Here is a 17980-nt window from a genome sequence, read left to right as displayed (position 1 = left end):
AAACTACCACAACTGAACCAGGAAGAAATAGACAACCTGAACAGACCCATAACCAGTAAGGAGATTGAAGCAGTCATCAAAATTCTCCAAACAAACCAAAGCCCAGGGCCAGACGGCTTCCCAGGGGAATTCTACCAAACATTTAAAGAAGAACTAATTCCTATTCTCCTGAAACTGTTCCAAAAAATAGAAATGGAAGGAAAACTTCCAAACTCATTTTATGAGGCCAGCATCACCTTGATCCCAAAACCAGACAAGGATCTCATCAAAAAAGAGAATTACAGACCAATCTCCTTGTTGAACACAGATGTGAAAAATTCTCACCAAAATACTAGCCAATAGGATTCAACAGTACATTAAAGGATTATTCACCACGACCAAGTGGGATTTATTCCAGGGCTGCAAGTTTGGTTCAATGTCCGCAAATCAATCAATGTGATAAAACACATTAATAACAGAAAGAAAAAGAACCAAATGATACTCTCCATAGATGCTGAAAAAGCACTTGACAAAGTACAGCATCCATTCCTGATCAAAACTCTTCAAAGTGTAGGGATAGAGGGCACATACCTCAATATTTTCAAAGCCATCTATGAAAAGCCCACCGCAAATATAATTCTCAATGGAGAAAAACTGAAAGCTTTTCCGCTAAGGTCAGGAACACGGCAGGGATGTCCGTTATCACCACTGCTATTCAACTTAGTATTAGAAGTCCTAGCCTCAGCAATCAGACAACAAAAGGAAATTAAAGGCATCCAAATCGGCAAAGAAGAAGTCAAACTATCACTCTTCACAGATGATATGATACTATATGTGGAAAACCCAAAAGACTCCACTCCAAAACTGCTAGAACTTGTACAGGAATTCAGTAAAGTGTCAGGATACAAAATCAATGCACAGAAATCAGTTGCATTTCTCTACACCAACAACAAGACAGAAGAAAGATAAATTAAGGAATCCATCCCATTTACAATTGCACCCAAAACTATAAGATACCTAGGAATAAACCTAACCAAAGAGACTAAGAATCTATACACAGAAAACTATAAAGTACTCATGAAAGAAGTTGAGGAAGACACAAAGAAATGGAAAAATGTTCCATGCTCCTGGATTGGAAGAATAAATATTGTGAAAATGTCTATGCTACCTAAAGCAATCTACACATTTAATGCAATTCCTATCAAAATACCATCCATTTTTTTCAAAGAAATGGAACAAAGAATCCTAAAATTTATATGGAACCAGAAAAGACCTCGAATAGCCAAAGGAATATTGAAAAAGATAGCCAAAGTCGGTGGCATCACATTTCCGGACTTCAAGCTCTATTACAAAGCTGTCATCATCATGACAGCATGGTACTGGCACAAAAACAGACACATAGATCAATGGAACAGAATAGAGAGCCCAGAAATAGACCCTCAACTCTATGGTCAACTAATCTTTGACAAAGCAGGAAAGAATATCCAATGGAAAAAAGACAGTCTCTTCAATAAATGGTGTTGGGAAAATTGGACAGCCACATGCCGAAAAATGAAATTATATCATTTCCTTACACCACACATGAAAATAGACTCGAAATGGATGAAGGACCTCAATGTGAGAAAGGAATCCATCAAAATCCCTGAGGAGAACACAGGCAGCAACTTCTTCAACCTCAGCCGCAGCAACATCTTCCTGGGAACATCGCCAAAGGCAAGGGAAGAAGGGCAAAAATGAACTATTGGGATTTCCTCAAGATCAAAAGCTTTTGCACAGCAAAGGAAACAGTTAACAAAACCAAAAGACAACTGACAGAATGGGAGAAGATATTTGCAAATGACATATCAGATAAAGGGCTAGTGTCCAAAATCTATAAAGAACTTAGCAAACTCAACACCCAAAGAACAAATAATCCAATCAAGAAATGGGCAGAAGACATGAACAGACATTTCTGCAAAGAAGACATCCAGATGGCCAACAGACACATGAAAAAGTGCTCCATATCACTCGGCATCAGGGAAATACAAATCAAAACCACCATGAGATATCACCTCACACCAGTCAGAATGGCTCAAATGAACAAGTCAGGAAATGACCGATGCTGGCGAGGATGCAGAGGAAGGGGAACTCTCCTACACTGTTGGTGGGAATTCAAGCTGGTGCAACCACTCTGGAAAACAGCATGGAGGTTCCTCAAAATGTTGAAAATAGAACTACCCTATGACCCAGCAATTGCACTACTGGGTATTTACCCTAAAGATACAAACATAGTGATCCGAAGGGGCACGTGCACCTGAATGTTTATAGCAGCAATGTCTACATAGCCAAACTATGGAAGAACCTAGATGTCCATCCACAGATAAATGTATAAAGAAGTGGTATATATACACAATGGAATACTATGCAGCCATCAAAAGAAATGAAATCTTGCCATTTGCGACGACGTGGATGGAACTAGAGGGTATCATGCTTAGCAAAATAAGTCAATAGGAGAAAGACAACTTTCATATGATCTCCCTGATATGAGGGAGAGGAGATGCAACATGGGGTGTTAAGGGGGTAAGAGAAGAGTAAATGAAACAAGATAGAATTGGGAGGGAGACAAACCATAAGTGACTCTTAATCTCACAACACAAACTGAGGGTTTCTGGGGGGAGGGGGTTTGGGAGAAGGGGGGGTGGGGTTATGGACATTGGGGAGGGTATGTGCTATGGTGAGTGCTGTGGAGTGTGTAAACCTGGCGATTCACAGACCTGTACCCCTGGGGATAAAAATATATTATATGTTTATAAAAAAAATAAAAATATATATTAAAAAAAGATTTCAACATATTCATTCTGTATCCTACAAATTTACTGAATTTATTTACTAGTTCTAATGTTTTTTTAGTAGAGGTTTTAGGGCTTTCTATATACAATATCATGTCATCTGCAAATAGTGGCAGTTTTACTTCTTCCTTTACCAATTTGGATGCCTTTTATTTCTTTTTGTTGTCTGATTGCTGTGGCTAGGACTTCTAATACTATGTCGAATGAAAGTGGGGAGAATAATGGGTATCCTTGTCTTGTTCTTGATCTTAGAGGAAAAGCCTTCAGCTTTTCATTGTTGGGTATGATGTTGTGGGTTTGCCATATACAGCCTTTATTATGTTGTGGTACGTTCCCTCTGTACTTACTTGGGAGTTTTTATTATAAATGGCTGTTGGATTTTTTCAAATGCTTTTTCTGCATCTATTCAAATGATCATTTTTATCCTCTGTTTTGTTAAAATGGCATCTCACATTAATTGATTTGTGGATATTGAACTTCCCTTGTATTCCTGGAATAAATATCTCTTGGCCATGGTGTATGATCCCTTTAATGTATTATTAAATTCAGTTTGCTAATATTTTGTTGAGGATTTTTGAATCTATGTTCATCAGGAATATTGGTCTTTAATTTTCTTTGTTTGTAGTGTCCTTGTCTATATTTGATATCAGAGTAATATTGATCTTATAAAATAAGAGTGGAAAATATTCATTACTCTTCAATTTCTTGGAATAGTTTCAGAAGGCTAGATATGTATTCTTTAAATGTTTGGTAGAATTCACCTGTGAAGCCATTGGGACCTAGACTTTTGTTTGTTGGAAATTTTTGGTTATCAATTCAATTTAATTACTATTAATTGGTCTGTTCAGATTTTTATTTTTCTAATTTGGTTTTGGAAGCTTCTATGTTTCTAATAATTTCTGTATTTCTTCTAGGTTTTCCAATTTGTTGGCATAAATTTCCTCATGGTAGTCTCTTAAAATCCCTTGTATTTCTGTGGTTTCTGCTGTAACTTCTTTTTCATTTCTGATTTTATTAATTTGACTCCTCTTTCTTTGTTTTCTTGATAAGTCTGGCTAAAGTTATCAATTTTGTTTATCTTTTCAAGAACCAGTTCTTAGATTCATTGATATTTTCTAATTTTTCTACTCTATTTTATTTATTTTCCTTTGATCTTTATTATTGTCTTTCTTCTCCTAGCTTTGGGTTTTGTATTTTCTTCTTTTTCTACTTCTTATAAGTAGAAGGATAGATTTTTTTTTTTTTGAGATTTTATTTTTGTTTCTTGAGCTTGGTCTGTTATAAACTTCCCTCTGAGAACTACTTTTGCTGCATCCCATAGATTTTGGAAAGTTGTGTTTTCATTTTAATTTGTCTCAAGGTATTTTTTAATTTCCCTTTTAATTTAATTGACCCAATGGTTGTTTAATAGCATGTTCTTTAGTTTCTATGTGTTTGTATTGTTTCTAGTTTTCTTCTTGTAATTGGTTTCTAGTTTCATACCATTGTGATAAGAAGAGGTGCTTGATATAATTTTAATCTCCTTAAATTTATTGAGAATTTTTGTGGCCTAACACATGATCTGTCTTGGAGAATTTTCCATGTATACTTGAGAAGAATGTATATTCTGTTGATTTTGGATGGAATGTTCTGTATATATCTATTTAGTCCATCAGGTCTAATGTATCATTTTAAGACAAATGTTTTGGGATGCCTGGGTGGCTCAGTTGGTTAAGCATCTATCTGCCTTCAGATCAAGTCATGATTCCAGGGTCCTGGGATCAAGTCCCACATTGGGCTCTCTACTCATTGGAAACCTGCTTCTCCCTCTCCCTCTGCTGCTCCACCTGATTGTGTTCTCTCTCTTTTAAATAAATAAATAAATAAATTATTTTTTAAAAAGACCAATATTTCTTTATTAATTTTCTGTCTGAATCATCTATCATCTGTGTTAACTGAGATGCTGAAGTTCCCTACTGTTTTATCACTGTCAGTTTTTTCATTTGTGCCTGTTAATATTTGCTTTATATACTTAGGTGTTCCTATGTTGGGTGCATACATATTTGCAAGTGTTACATCTTCTGGTTGCATTGATCCCTTTATCATTCTGTAACACCCTTCTTTCTCCATTTTCAGCCTTTGTTTTAAAGTCTATTTTGTTTGATATAAATAGTGTTATTCCAGCTTTGTTTTTATTTCTTTTAGCATAGAATATCTTTCCATCTTTTCATTTTCAGTCTGTGTCTTCAGATAAAGCGAGTCTCTTATAGGTAGTATATAAATAAGTTTTTTTTTAATCCATTCATCTACCCTACATCTTTTGATTGGAACAGTTAATCCATTTATATTTCAATCATTACTGATAGGTGTGTATTTATTGTCATTTTGTTAATTGTTTTCTGATTGTTTTTGTAGTTCTTCTCTTGCTTTCTTTCTTTGTGATTGATGAGTTTCGATTGTGTTATGTTTGGATTTCTTTCTCTTTGTTTTTTTGTGTATCTAATACAGGTTTTTGGTTTGTGGTTACCATGAGGTTCATATATAACAACCCATGCATATAGCAATTTATTTTAAGTTGGCAGTCACTTAAGTTTGAATGCATTCTAAAAGTACTACATTTTTACTTCCCTCTACCCCCAAGTTTTATGTTTTTGAGGTCATATTTTATCTTTTTATTTTGTGTAACTTTTGGCTAATTATTGTAGATATAGTTGATTTTACTATTATCTTTCAACCTTCATACTAGCTTTGTAAGTGATTGATCCACTACCTTTATTATGTTTGCCTTTACCAGTGAGATTTTTTTTCTTTCATGTATTTTTTTTGACTTCTAGTTATAGCCTTTTCTTTTCCATTTAAAGAAATTCCTTTAATAAATGTCTTTTATAAGAGCAGTTTAGTGGTAATGAATTCCTTTTGTTTCTGCTTGTTTGGGAAACTATTATCCCTTCATTTCAGAATGATAACCTTTCCAGGTGGAGTATTCTTGATTGTAAATTTGTCCTTTCAGCATTGCCTCCTGGCCTGGAAAATTTCTGCTGAAAACTTAATTAATGTTGTATGGGTGTTCCCTTATATGTAATTAATTCCTTTTCCCTTACTGCTCTTATGAGTCTCTATCTTTATTTTCTGAAATTCTAATTGTCATATGTCTTGGCATGGATCTCTTTCAATTCATCTTTTTTGGGATTCTCTGTACTCTCTGGACTATAGATATAGATATCTTTTTCTTTCTTCAGGTTAGGGAAATTTTTAGCTATTATTTTTTCAAATAAATTTTCTCTTACTTTCTCCCTACTCTTCCTGGGACTTCTATAATGTAGATGTTAGTATGGTTGATATTATCCAGAGGTATCTTAAAATAGCCTCATTATTTAAAATTCTTTTTTCTTTTTGCTCTTCAGTTTGAGTGATTACCACTATGCTGTCTTTCAAATTGCTGATCCATTCTTCTGCATTCTCTAAAATGTTATTGATTCCTCCCCAATATAGTTTTCATTTTTGTTATTGTATTCTTAAGCTCTGATTGGTACTTTTTTATATTTCCTGTCTCTTTGTTAAGGTTCTCACTGTGTTTATTTGTTCTTCTCCTGAGTTTAGTAAGCATCTTTATGACCATTGCTTTGAACTCTCTTTCAGGTAGATTGCTTGTCTCCCTTTCATTTTACTTTTTCTGAGGTTTTCTCTTGTCCTTTGATTTGTGATATATTCCTCTGTGTCCTCATTTTGTCTAACTCTTTTGTGTTTATTTCTTTGCATTAAGTAGTTCAGCTTTATCTCCCTGTTTTAAAGGAATATTCTTATGTAGGAGATGTCCTATGGGGCCCAGAAACAAAATCCTTCCTTGCCACTAGAGCCAGGTACTTCACAGGTGTCCCCTGTGTGGGCTGTGTGTGTCCTCCTGTTGTAGCGGGGCTATGACTACTGCAGGTACACAGTGGGTCGGGTTGACTCCTGATGCAGCTGGCTACAAGGCCTGGCTGCCACTGCTTGCTGCAGGTGTGCAGAGAACCAGTCCCTGGCTTGGCTGCCTATGAGGTCTGGCTATGACTGTTGTGGACATGGTGGTGACTGGGTTTATTGTCTTGTCTGTTGGGAGACCCAGACAAAGCACAAAGTTGTGTGGAGCTCTCAGCAGGGCATGCCCCTTGACCTTTGTAGTCTAAAAGGAGGATTCCAAAATGGTGCCTGCCATCACTTGGATCAGCATGCAGACAGAGGTAGCACAAATGGCTTCCACCAGTGTCTCAGTCCCCAGGGAGAGGACCCAGTTACTTTGGGTCTCTCTGGTGGGTGCTCTAAGACTAGTAAGTGGGACTTCTTTGCCTATGGTCTATGCAGTTTTGATATGGTGTTTTACATTGCTTTCCAGGTCAAGAGATTATTATGCATGTAAGCTCTTTCAGAGTAAGTTTTCCTTTCCCTACAGTTGTATAATTTTCCTGGTCATATTCCCTGTTGGTTTCCAAAGCCAGGCATTTGGGGAGGTTGTCTCTCCTGTGTAGAATCTAAGGGTTGGGGTGCTTGATGTAGGACTCAAATCTTTCACTCCTAAGGGAAAAGTCCCATACCTTTGAGATCACTCTTAACTGTGGAATGCCACATATGAGGTCACAGGTTTCCCCCACATTGAAGGGAAATAAATTATACAAGAGTGTGTACACTGAAGATTGCCTGCCACACCGAGGGTGAGATCCAGAATGATGCTTATATCCAGCTAGCAAGAAGATGTCTCTCACTCTCAATCACCTGAGCTTGATTAATGATTAATAAGATAATAGTTGTGCTAATACTTATGAAGATGTAGGTGACAGAAGAAATAAAAAGGATACCCATGCTTAGGTAGATGAGTCAAAATATGTGTGTACTGGGTCTGGATACAGGCTTCAGAGTGATTAAACTGGGGGTAAGAGAAGTCCTTATTGATGAACATATAGAAACATCACTCTCAAATCTGAAAATAACATTTATTTTTCAAGGTATCTATTACATTACAGGTCAGAATCACATATTAAAAAAATAAAAAGATCGGGGCGCCTGGGTGGCTCAGTGGGTTAAGCCGCTGCCTTCGGCTCAGGTCATGATCCCAGGTCCTGGGTTCGAGCCCCACATCGGGCTTTCTGCTCAGCAGGGAGCCTGCTTCCTCCTCTCTCTCTGCCTGCCTCTCTGCCTACTTGTGATTTCTCTCTGTCAAGTGAATAAGTAAAATCTTTAAAAAAAAAAAAAGATCTTGGGATACGTGGGTGGCTCAGTTGGTTAAGCATCCCAGGGTCCTGGGATTGAACCCCATATTAGTTTTTCTGCTTGGCAGGGTGTCTGCTTCTCCTTCTCCCTCTGCCTGCCTCTCTCGTTCTCTCTCTGTCAAATAAATAAATAAAAATCTTTAAAAAAGTAAAAAGATCTTATTGCTTGATTATAAATCAAACCAGTAAGATACAAATTAATAGAAATAAATGAAAATCCATGTATATATGTTTTACATGTTCCCTGATTCTTGTCATTAACCCCAATTCCAGCCCCTTTGAAAGAGTATTAATAAAAAAGAGATTAATCTTTGGATGAACAAGTGGTACCAAATATATGAATAGCATTATATGGCATCTGATAAATAGAATTATAGTGACCAGATAAATGGTGATAAGAATCCCTCTAATACCTGTTCTGATCATACTCCATCTGGAATCCTCTACTGGGAACAGTGCCAAGATACCACATTTCATGAGGAATAAACCAAGATTCTACCATTGGAGATATAATAGAAATAGGTGCTATTACTGGAAACTGACATAAGAACTTTGTGAAAAACACCTAAGATAGGTTATATTGTGTGGAAATTATAGATGATTTGAAATATCTGAAAGCTGTCATGGAAAAAAGAGGATGGTCTATTTGGGGTAGGAGTAGTGGGGACCAATCAGGTAGGCTACCTTTTAGGTGCGAGTATTTTTCCAGGCATGCTCAGAGAAGTTGTTGGAGCCTGGTGAAAGAGAACTTACTCGCATTGGGAAGAAGGTGTTCTTTTTAACTTCAAGGTTTTTTGGTTTCCTGAGAATGGAAGGACCTGAAGGGTGATGCTATAAAAGCATATGAATGAAGCTTGTATCTCTCAATGAAAGGGCAAAAGAAAATGAAGAACCTGCTAGAAGAAAAAGAAATATAGACCTAAAAGCACAGAGAATATGGCTGAGTGGCAGAGAGACTTCAAGACCAAGTCATTGCCAAAAAGCACTTCAGAGAGCAAACACTGACTCAGGGAAAGTGATGTCAGGTGGAGGATGGTTTTATGCAAAGAATCCACGAAGGTACAAATGGTGCTTGGATTATTAACTTTTAGAAAAGTATCTCTAAATAAGAAATGGAGTGTGGATCTTTCTTTATCAGGGCCCAGATTAACTGAGAAAAAGAGCCCTTAGATGTATAATAGAGAAATTAGAAGAGAAATAAGACTTAACAGTGATTATAAAAGTTAGACTTGTGGGTACTTATAACTCATAATTCATTTACAGTTTGTCCGACATTTTTTTTTCTAAATTGTAACAGTATAACCTGTTCATGTTAAAGAACATATTTTTCAGAAATGGTCACTGAGGAATGAGCAACAGGGTTCGGTCCAGTGGTTTTAAAGGAGTGTTCACTGGTCATCAGTCTAGTGGGAATGGGAGAAAACCTACTAGAGGTAGTTGGATTTTCTATTGGTAGTTTCTCCTGGAGGGACTTTTCCATGATTTACTGGAACCACAGGACAGTAGCTAACTTTATTCATGTGCTAAAATAAAGCACACTGTCTTCCTATGTTTTATTTATTTAATCTAGGTTATATACCTTTTCAGTATGCCCCCATAGCACCTGTACTTCCATCTTTAATGGCTTACCACACTGGCTTGTTGACTCATCTACCTGTTTCTCTCTCCTGAGAGCTACTTGAAGGCAAGAATCATCTCATTTTATCTCTAGTGCTAGAACTTGCCATATATTTAATGGGCATTAAATATTTTCTAAATAGATATCATCAGCACATCAGAATTATGTAAATCCAGCTCTTTGAAGTCATGATGCTCCTACTAGAATACATAATAAAGAGACATTTGAACTCTGATCAGAAAGCACGTTATAAACATGGTTAGAGACATAATAGCCTAGAAACACAGTTGGAATTTGCATCTAGAGTTAAACATGAGTTTAACAAAAATCTCTAAAAAATTTGTAAAAAATTTTTAAAAAATTAATAAAAAACTCATTAATCTGTTCAGCATATACCTCATACTTTATTGGATCCAGTGGTCTAAGATTCACAGGACAATATCCCTGTCCAGGATGTGCTCCCAGTCCAGAAGGAGAGGCAAATATGCAAGCTGATAATTCCAAAGCAGTGAGTAAAATACTAATATAGATTTGTAGTGTTATTTGAATACAGAGGAAGAAACAACTAGTTAAGACTTTATAGAGTTGCTGATAAATATCACATAATTTGTAAAAAGGGAGGAAGAGCATTTCATGTGAAGAGAAAGAGAATGAAAGAGAATAGAGGTACGAAAGATCATAGGGCACTTGACAATAAGAAATAATATATTACTTAGGAGACCATAGGGTCCATATAGAAGATGGGGGTGTTCAACAGTGGTAAGGACGGGTCGGCATTGTGAGGTGGGTTTTGTGCCATTCTAAAGCATGTGGGTCAGGGTAGGGAAGAAAAAAGCTATGGCAGTCTGGGAAACAACAAAGATCTTTTTTAATTAATAAGTTACTAAAGTAAAATTATTGCAGAAAAACATGCACATATATATTGCATATAATTTGATGAGTTTAGATATATGCCTATACTATGAAACTATTACAATCAAGATAATAAAGCCATTCATCATCTCTAAGTTTCCACAACCCGTTTTGATTTTTATTTGGATTTTGTTTTGTGATTAAAACAGCTAATATGAGATCTATCCTCTTAACAAATTTTTTTAAAGATTTTATTTTTTATTTATTTATTTGACAGAGACATAGCAAGAGAGGGAACACAAACAGGGGGAATGGGAGAGGGAGAAGCAGGTTTCCAATGGAGTAGGGAACCCAATGTGGGGCTCGATCCCAGGACCCTGGGATCATGACCTGAGCAGAAGGCAGACATTTAATGACTGAGCCACCCAAGCACCCCTTAACAAATGTTTGAACTGAACTGTACAGTATTGTTAACTATAGATACTGTTGTACAGCAGATCTCTAGTACTTATTCATCTTGCATAACCAGAACTATTAGCCATTGAACAATACCTCCCCATTTCCTTCTCCTCCCAGCCCCTGACAACCATGATTCTGCCCTTTGTTTCTATGAATTTGACTATTTTAGCTCCTTCATACAAATTGAATTATGCTGTATTTGTCTTTCTCGGATTAGTTTATTTCACTGAGCAATGCCCTCTAGGTTTCTTGAGTTGAATATGGCAGGATTTCCTTCTTTTTAAAGGCTGAGTAATATTCTATTATATGTAGATACCACATTTTCTTTATCCATTCATCCACTTATGGACATTTAGGTCATTGTCTTAATATTGGCTATTGTGAATAATGCTGCAGTGAATATGGCAATACAGGAGGAAAATATTGCCAAGTCATATATTTGATAAGGGGTTATTATCCAAAATATATAAGAAACTCCTGTGACTCAATAGCAATAAAAATAAATGACCTGAATTTCTGAATGGGCAAAAGATTTGATCATTCTTCCAGGGAAGACATACAAATGGTCAAGTGGAATATGAAATTCAACATCACTGGTTACTGGGGAAATGCAAATCAAAACCATAATGAGATATCACCTCCCACCTGCTAGGATAGCTCTTATCAAACAAACAAACAAACAACCCCTCACCCCCCCCAAAAAAAACAACAAAAGGTAACAAGTGTTGGCCAGGATGTGTAGAAATTGGAACCCTAGTACATCATTGGTGGGAATGTAAACTGGTGCAGCTATTACGTAAAACAGTACAGAGGCTTCTCAAAAAATTTAAAACAGAACTACCATATAATCCAGCAATCCCACTTCTGCCTAAACATCCAAAATAACTGAAATCAGAATCTTGAGGACATAACAAAGATCCTTTTAACTAAAGTATGGTCACTGCTGCTCCTAAATAAATAAATGTAAATAAATATGTATTTATATCCCTCAGACAATTAGGTAAAAATTTTCTGCTCTTGCTATAGAACTTATTGGGCTAATTTGGCTAACAGAACTAGAGGATAGGATGACTCCCTGAGAAAATTGTGGAAATAATTGCTTTTCTATGTTCCTCTGCTCTTACTCCCAACAAAGGAAGAGTGAATGCAGAAGAGTTCAAACCTCTCCAGTACCACCTCATCAGACACTGGGGACTGTGAAGTTCTTCCCCTCTACCTTTTGATAAATTTATTGATAAATACTGATTTTTGAGCAGCTATATGGTAGGCCTTTGACTTGGATTACCTCATTTAACCTTCATTCTGTAAAGTGGATTCTATTGTTTGAATCTCCCTTAGGACTTTAAGAGATGGCAATTCCAGAGAAGACAAAACAGATCACAGTGACATAGCCCAGGAGCCAAGGACCAGAACTCAAAATGTAGGAGACAAAGAATAACTGAATCAAAGGAGTTTCAGATATGGAAAGAAAAGTTTCAGGATTTTAAGACCTGTAGAAAGGGGGCAGTTCTGGCTCCAGGGGAGTGCAAAAGAAAAGAGTTGTTGGTATCCGTCTGGAATATTCACAAGTGTATTGTTTCTGGTGGCTTTGCTTTTATGTCCCAACTGGGGCATTGTATGAGATAGCATAAGGTGTAGGTAGGTTTAATTTAAAAGAATGGAAAAAAAAATAAAAGAATGGAATGGATATATTTAAATCATAGGTAAAGCTAACAGTTTTTAACTTTTAACTGATTTACAATTTTCATTTTAGAAGGGGAAATTGAAGCCTGAGGTATAAAGCTCTAGTAATTAATTATATGGATCTGTGAGCAGAAGCTTGAGGTGGCTTGAGAAGTTTGGAGGCAGATACATCATATTTTAGCAGTCAGTAAACCGTACCTTACATGAGTAAATCTTGTTTGTCTACCACAGGGGGCCACAAACTAGGCCTATGGGCCAAATCCAACACATGGGTAAAGGCCTGTGAGAAAGATCTCCTAGTTAAGAATGATTTTTATATTTTTAAAGGGTTCTAAGATACACACAAACACACATACACACACACACCCAGACCACACACACACCACACACACACAACTACAAGACAGAGGCTGTAGTTGCCTATAAAATCTAAAATACTTAGTATCTGGCTTTTACAGAAGAAGTCTGCTGTGCCCTGGTCTGGAAGACAGACCCCTGTATGGATTTTGTGGTTTGTTCCTCAGCTTCACATAGCCTAACTATATAGAGGTCTCTCCCTTCTCAGGCTTGTCAGGCTTGTTGTGCTCTCAGTATTGCTCTCTGGTCTTGATCCACACCTGTAAAGCAAGTCAGCAGACTCCATTTTGACCCTTAATGGATTGTGACATGAAAACCATGTGGCCAAATGAGCCTCTTTCCAGGAGTCCCTAGGGAATTAACCCATGGAGACCAGACCCTCATCCTTTCATGTTGTGAGGTGGCATCCCGCCAAGGCCTTTGGAAGTTTTAATTGCTGATGCCTTTTCCTAGAGATAAACAGTGGCTGGCACTGTCAATCTGTCTCTTTTCAGGAGCACTAAAATCATGAAGAATTCATGGGAAGCTGCTGTAAATGTCATACATTTTTGAAAGAAAGCTTTTTAATCAATTTTAAAAAATAATGTTTTCAAATTAAAACTTATATGATTTACATGTCTTCCTTTATTGGTCTCAAGAACACTATTATTGATGCTTAATTACTTTAGTTTTGATATGCTAGAGTCCACAATGAAAATATCAATAGTTCAGAAACTGTAGATAATTCAAACTTCAGTTTCTCATTTTACCTTTATTGTAATAATAATGATGACAATAATAGTATTATCACCTTACACGTCTATGAAAATTTATAGCTTTTCATGCATCCTCATATTTACATTTTATCTCTTTCACATAGTTACCCTATGAGTTGTGAATGGCACAGCTGATACTAAGTTTATTTCTTCACTAAAGGAAACTATATTTACCAAGATTAAGTAAATAATTTAAGGTGATCAAGCCAGAAAATAAAAGAACAAGGATAAAAATATAATTATTTGGACTTCTGCTCTGATTCTTCTCCTATACCAATGTTAAGAATTTTAATGTTTAAAAAATCTAGTTATAGAATTAAAATAATTAAAAATACAAAGTGATTAAAAATAACTTAAAAAACATCTCAACTGATAGCTATTATTATTAATGATCATTTTCCTGCCTTTGGGCAAATACTATAAGTCTAAAAGATAAGATATAGATACTAAAAATGTTATGTGTAGATCAATTTCAGTTATTTATGCCTGGTAAGTATTTTTCTTTCTTCCAATCCTTTAAAAGATAGAAAAGCAACCCCTTTATTACTTCCCCAGCTAGATTCCTCATGGTCTAGTTATTTTTTTCACAATCACCCAAGGCTATGATCATGGATGAGGAGATCCCTTTCCAGTAAACTTCAAAAACAATATTCAAATCCTGTCCAATTCGTTTGGAATTTGTTTTCGAGTCAACTGCTCTGTTACTTACTTAATGGAAAAAAGTAAATGCATCATAGTCAAAATGTATCAAGATGAACTCAAAAATCAAACTCAAAAATTAACCCAAAATTTAAATCTGAAAAAAAATTGTAGCATTATTTGAAAGATTATCTACAGTTAATTAAAAACAAATTTAGGGGACATCTGGGTGGCTCAGTCTGTTTAGCATTTGCCTTTGGCTCAGGTCATAATCCCAGGGTCCTAGGACTGAATAGCACAATCAGGCTCCTTGCTCAGCCGGCAGCCTGCTTCTCCTTTTGACTGCTGCTCCCCCTGCTTGTGCTCTCTTTCTCTCTCTCTTTTACAAATAAATAAATAAAATCTCAAAAAATATATAAAGATAAAATTTATTTTCCATAAAATATTCTAGTAATAATTGTTATTTAACAAAATAACACCTATTCTCCTGAAGCTGTTTACAAAAATTGAAACAGAAGGAAAACTTTCAGACTCCTTCTATGAAGCCAGCATTACCCTGATCCCCCAACCAGGCAAAGACCCTACCAAAAAGGAGAATTTCAGACCAATATCACTGATGAATATGGATGCTAAGATTCTCAACAAGATCCTAGCAAACAGGATCCAACAGCACATTAAAAAGATTATCCACCATGACCAGGTGGGACTCATCCCTGGGCTACAAGGATGGTTCAACATTTGCAAATCAATCAATGTGATAGAACAAATTAATAAGAGAAGAGAGAAGAACCACATGGTCCTCTCAATTTATGAGGAAAAAGCATTTGACAAAATCCAGCATCTGTTCCTGATTAAAACACTTCAAAGTATAGGGATAGAGGGAACATTCCTGAACTTCATAAAATCTATCTATGAAAGACCCACAGCAAATATCATCCTCAATGGGAAAAAGCTTGCAGCCTTCCCGTTGAGATCAGGAACACGACAAGGATGCCCACTCTCATCACTCTTGTTCAACATAGTATTAGAAGTCCTAGCAACAGCAATCAAACAACAAAGAGAAATAAAAGGTATCCAAATTGGCAATGAAGAAGTCAAACTCTCTCTTCGCAGATTCTGACATGATATGGAAAGCCCAAAAGATACAATTTAAAGGTGAAAAAAAGAAAAGCGGTACTTTAGTGTATCTCAGATTAGTAGTAAAAGTGTTAAATGAAAGATTATAAAATAAAGCATCATATTTCATTTGTATGTTAAAAGAAAAAAGGACGGTCTGGGAACACACAAGAGAAAGGGCAAAATATTTATAAGTGAGGCATTTTATATGGTATTAACTTCAGACAAAAGAATAAACTCCATCACTGAAGAATATAATACTGGTATACACATCTAGGAATATGCTCAAATTGGTGAGTTTTAAGGAAAACAAAGTTCCTATCTAAGCCTATCTTGCTCTGTTCCATGAACCATTCTTTTTAAATAAATTGGTTACTTTTCCAAAATCAAAATAATTCTCAATGTATAAAATTAGGAAACAGAAAAAAGGAAGACAACTATTATCTATAACATTAACTATTATTTATTAGCATTCTCTTATTATTTTTCTTTTAGTCATTTTGTTTGTAATATACTGGGATGATAGAACTACAAGTGAATATTTTTTAGCTAAGTAGGAATTGCTTGACTCAAACTACAATAATCCAACTTCCTTTGGATTCTTTGAATTCAGTTTATCAAGGACAGGAAAAAAAAAACTGAGTGACGTAATATTAAGCAGATGAGGCTGACAATTAGCTTCCACTGCCTGGATCCCCACAGTGCCTCTTCTGAGTCTGATTCCTTTAGCTTCCTTTCTTCTCCCCCTTCATCTTCCTCTTCTTCCTCCTTCTACTTCTCCATGTCCTCCTTCTCCTTGTCCACCATGTAATTTGGGTTAAAGTAACTAACCTTTGTTTCTGTTGGTTGGAACCAAAAAAACCACAACTCATGCATATGCTGTTTTGTATCCTGTCTTTGTTGTTATTATATAATTTTATTTCATAGTATTAAAAATATTCAATGCCTTAAAATTTTCCATCACATGGATGTTTCAGAAATTTTTTAACCAAACTCTAGTGTTAGATATTAAATAACCCATCAGGGAATATCTTTGTGTATAGATCCATGTCCATATGTCTAATTATTTTCTAAGGTTACAACCTGAGGTAAAATTGCTGGATTGAACATCATGGGCTTGTTAAGAATCTTACTCTTAAAAAAAATGTTAAGTACATTTTTTTTTTTTATTTGACAGATAGATCACAAGCAGGCAGAGAGGCAGGCAGAGAGAGAGGAGGAAGCAGGCTCCCTGCTGAGCAGAGAGCCTGATGCGGGGCTCGATCCCAGGACTCTGAGATCATGACCTGAGCCGAAGGCAGTGGCTTAACCCACTGAGCCACCCAGGCGCCAAAAATGTTAAGTACATTTTAACTAAGACTATATTTGAATATATTTCTCATGTTCTTACATTATTATCACTTACAACTCCCTTGCTAACTCAATAGGGAAAAGATGATATCCTTTCACTTGATTTCATATATTTCCTTCACTCCAAATGGACATTTTCTTTTTGTCCTTCCAATTGAGTCTGAAATATAGCATGAAAAGAAATGTAACATTTTCCCTCCAATTGCAGTGTGATCCAGTGGTTTATAAATCAGTTAGCAGATAAAAGTTTTAAAATGCAGTATGAGTGTCACATTTTAAATTGGTTTAGGCATGCATTTATCTAGATTTGGAAATCTTACTATATAAACACTTTGTTTCATCTTTTTATTCATGTAATGGAAATGCTTATATTCACTTCCCACATCTCTCAAAAGGGCTTAGTGAGGTTCAGTGAAAAAAAAAATTGCTTTGCATTCTTTGCCGAAATGTGTTATTACTTTGACCAACTTGCTGTAGGAATTACTTCTACAATTTGGTAGACCTGACCTCGCATACAAATTTACAAATATAACAGAATCATATTAAGGGATGACTCAGAAACTCAAAACACGTTTTTCTGTATCCTATGTGTTTTGTTTCTAGTTTTAATCTTTAAAAAAATACTACAATTAAGATATCTACTTAAAGGCATATGTCATTGAGGCCTTTGTTAGACTGTGGTCAGTCAACATTACACAGCAGAGAGTAATTTTATATGTAGTCATCCTGAATTCAGTCATTTTTTTAATATCATTACAGTTACCAAATTTAATTTGCTAAATAACTAGTGGGCATAAAGAAAGTCCATTCACAAAATGAATTAGAGGATAGAAAATGAATCCATTTTCATATTGATATTCTTAGGTGGTATTCATGGTCACATATAAAACAGAAAGGGGACTTATAAAAATCTAGAGAAAAATCTAAATAAATTGAGATTATGTGAAAGACAATCCTAGGTGCAAATACACTCCTAAATTCATATCCACATGACTTACTTGCATATAAAATCGACCAGGCAATATTATTTGGGCACTATGATTTAGACTCCAAGTCGTAAAGACAGAACAAGCTGAATCCCTCCTATCTAAGTTTATACTTTGCTGTGGGGCTTGGTTCAGG

Source organism: Lutra lutra, chromosome 1 (genome assembly GCF_902655055.1).
Source record: "Lutra lutra chromosome 1, mLutLut1.2, whole genome shotgun sequence".
NCBI classification, from domain to species: Eukaryota; Metazoa; Chordata; class Mammalia; order Carnivora; family Mustelidae; genus Lutra; species Lutra lutra.
Note: the sequence above shows the minus strand (reverse complement) of the source record.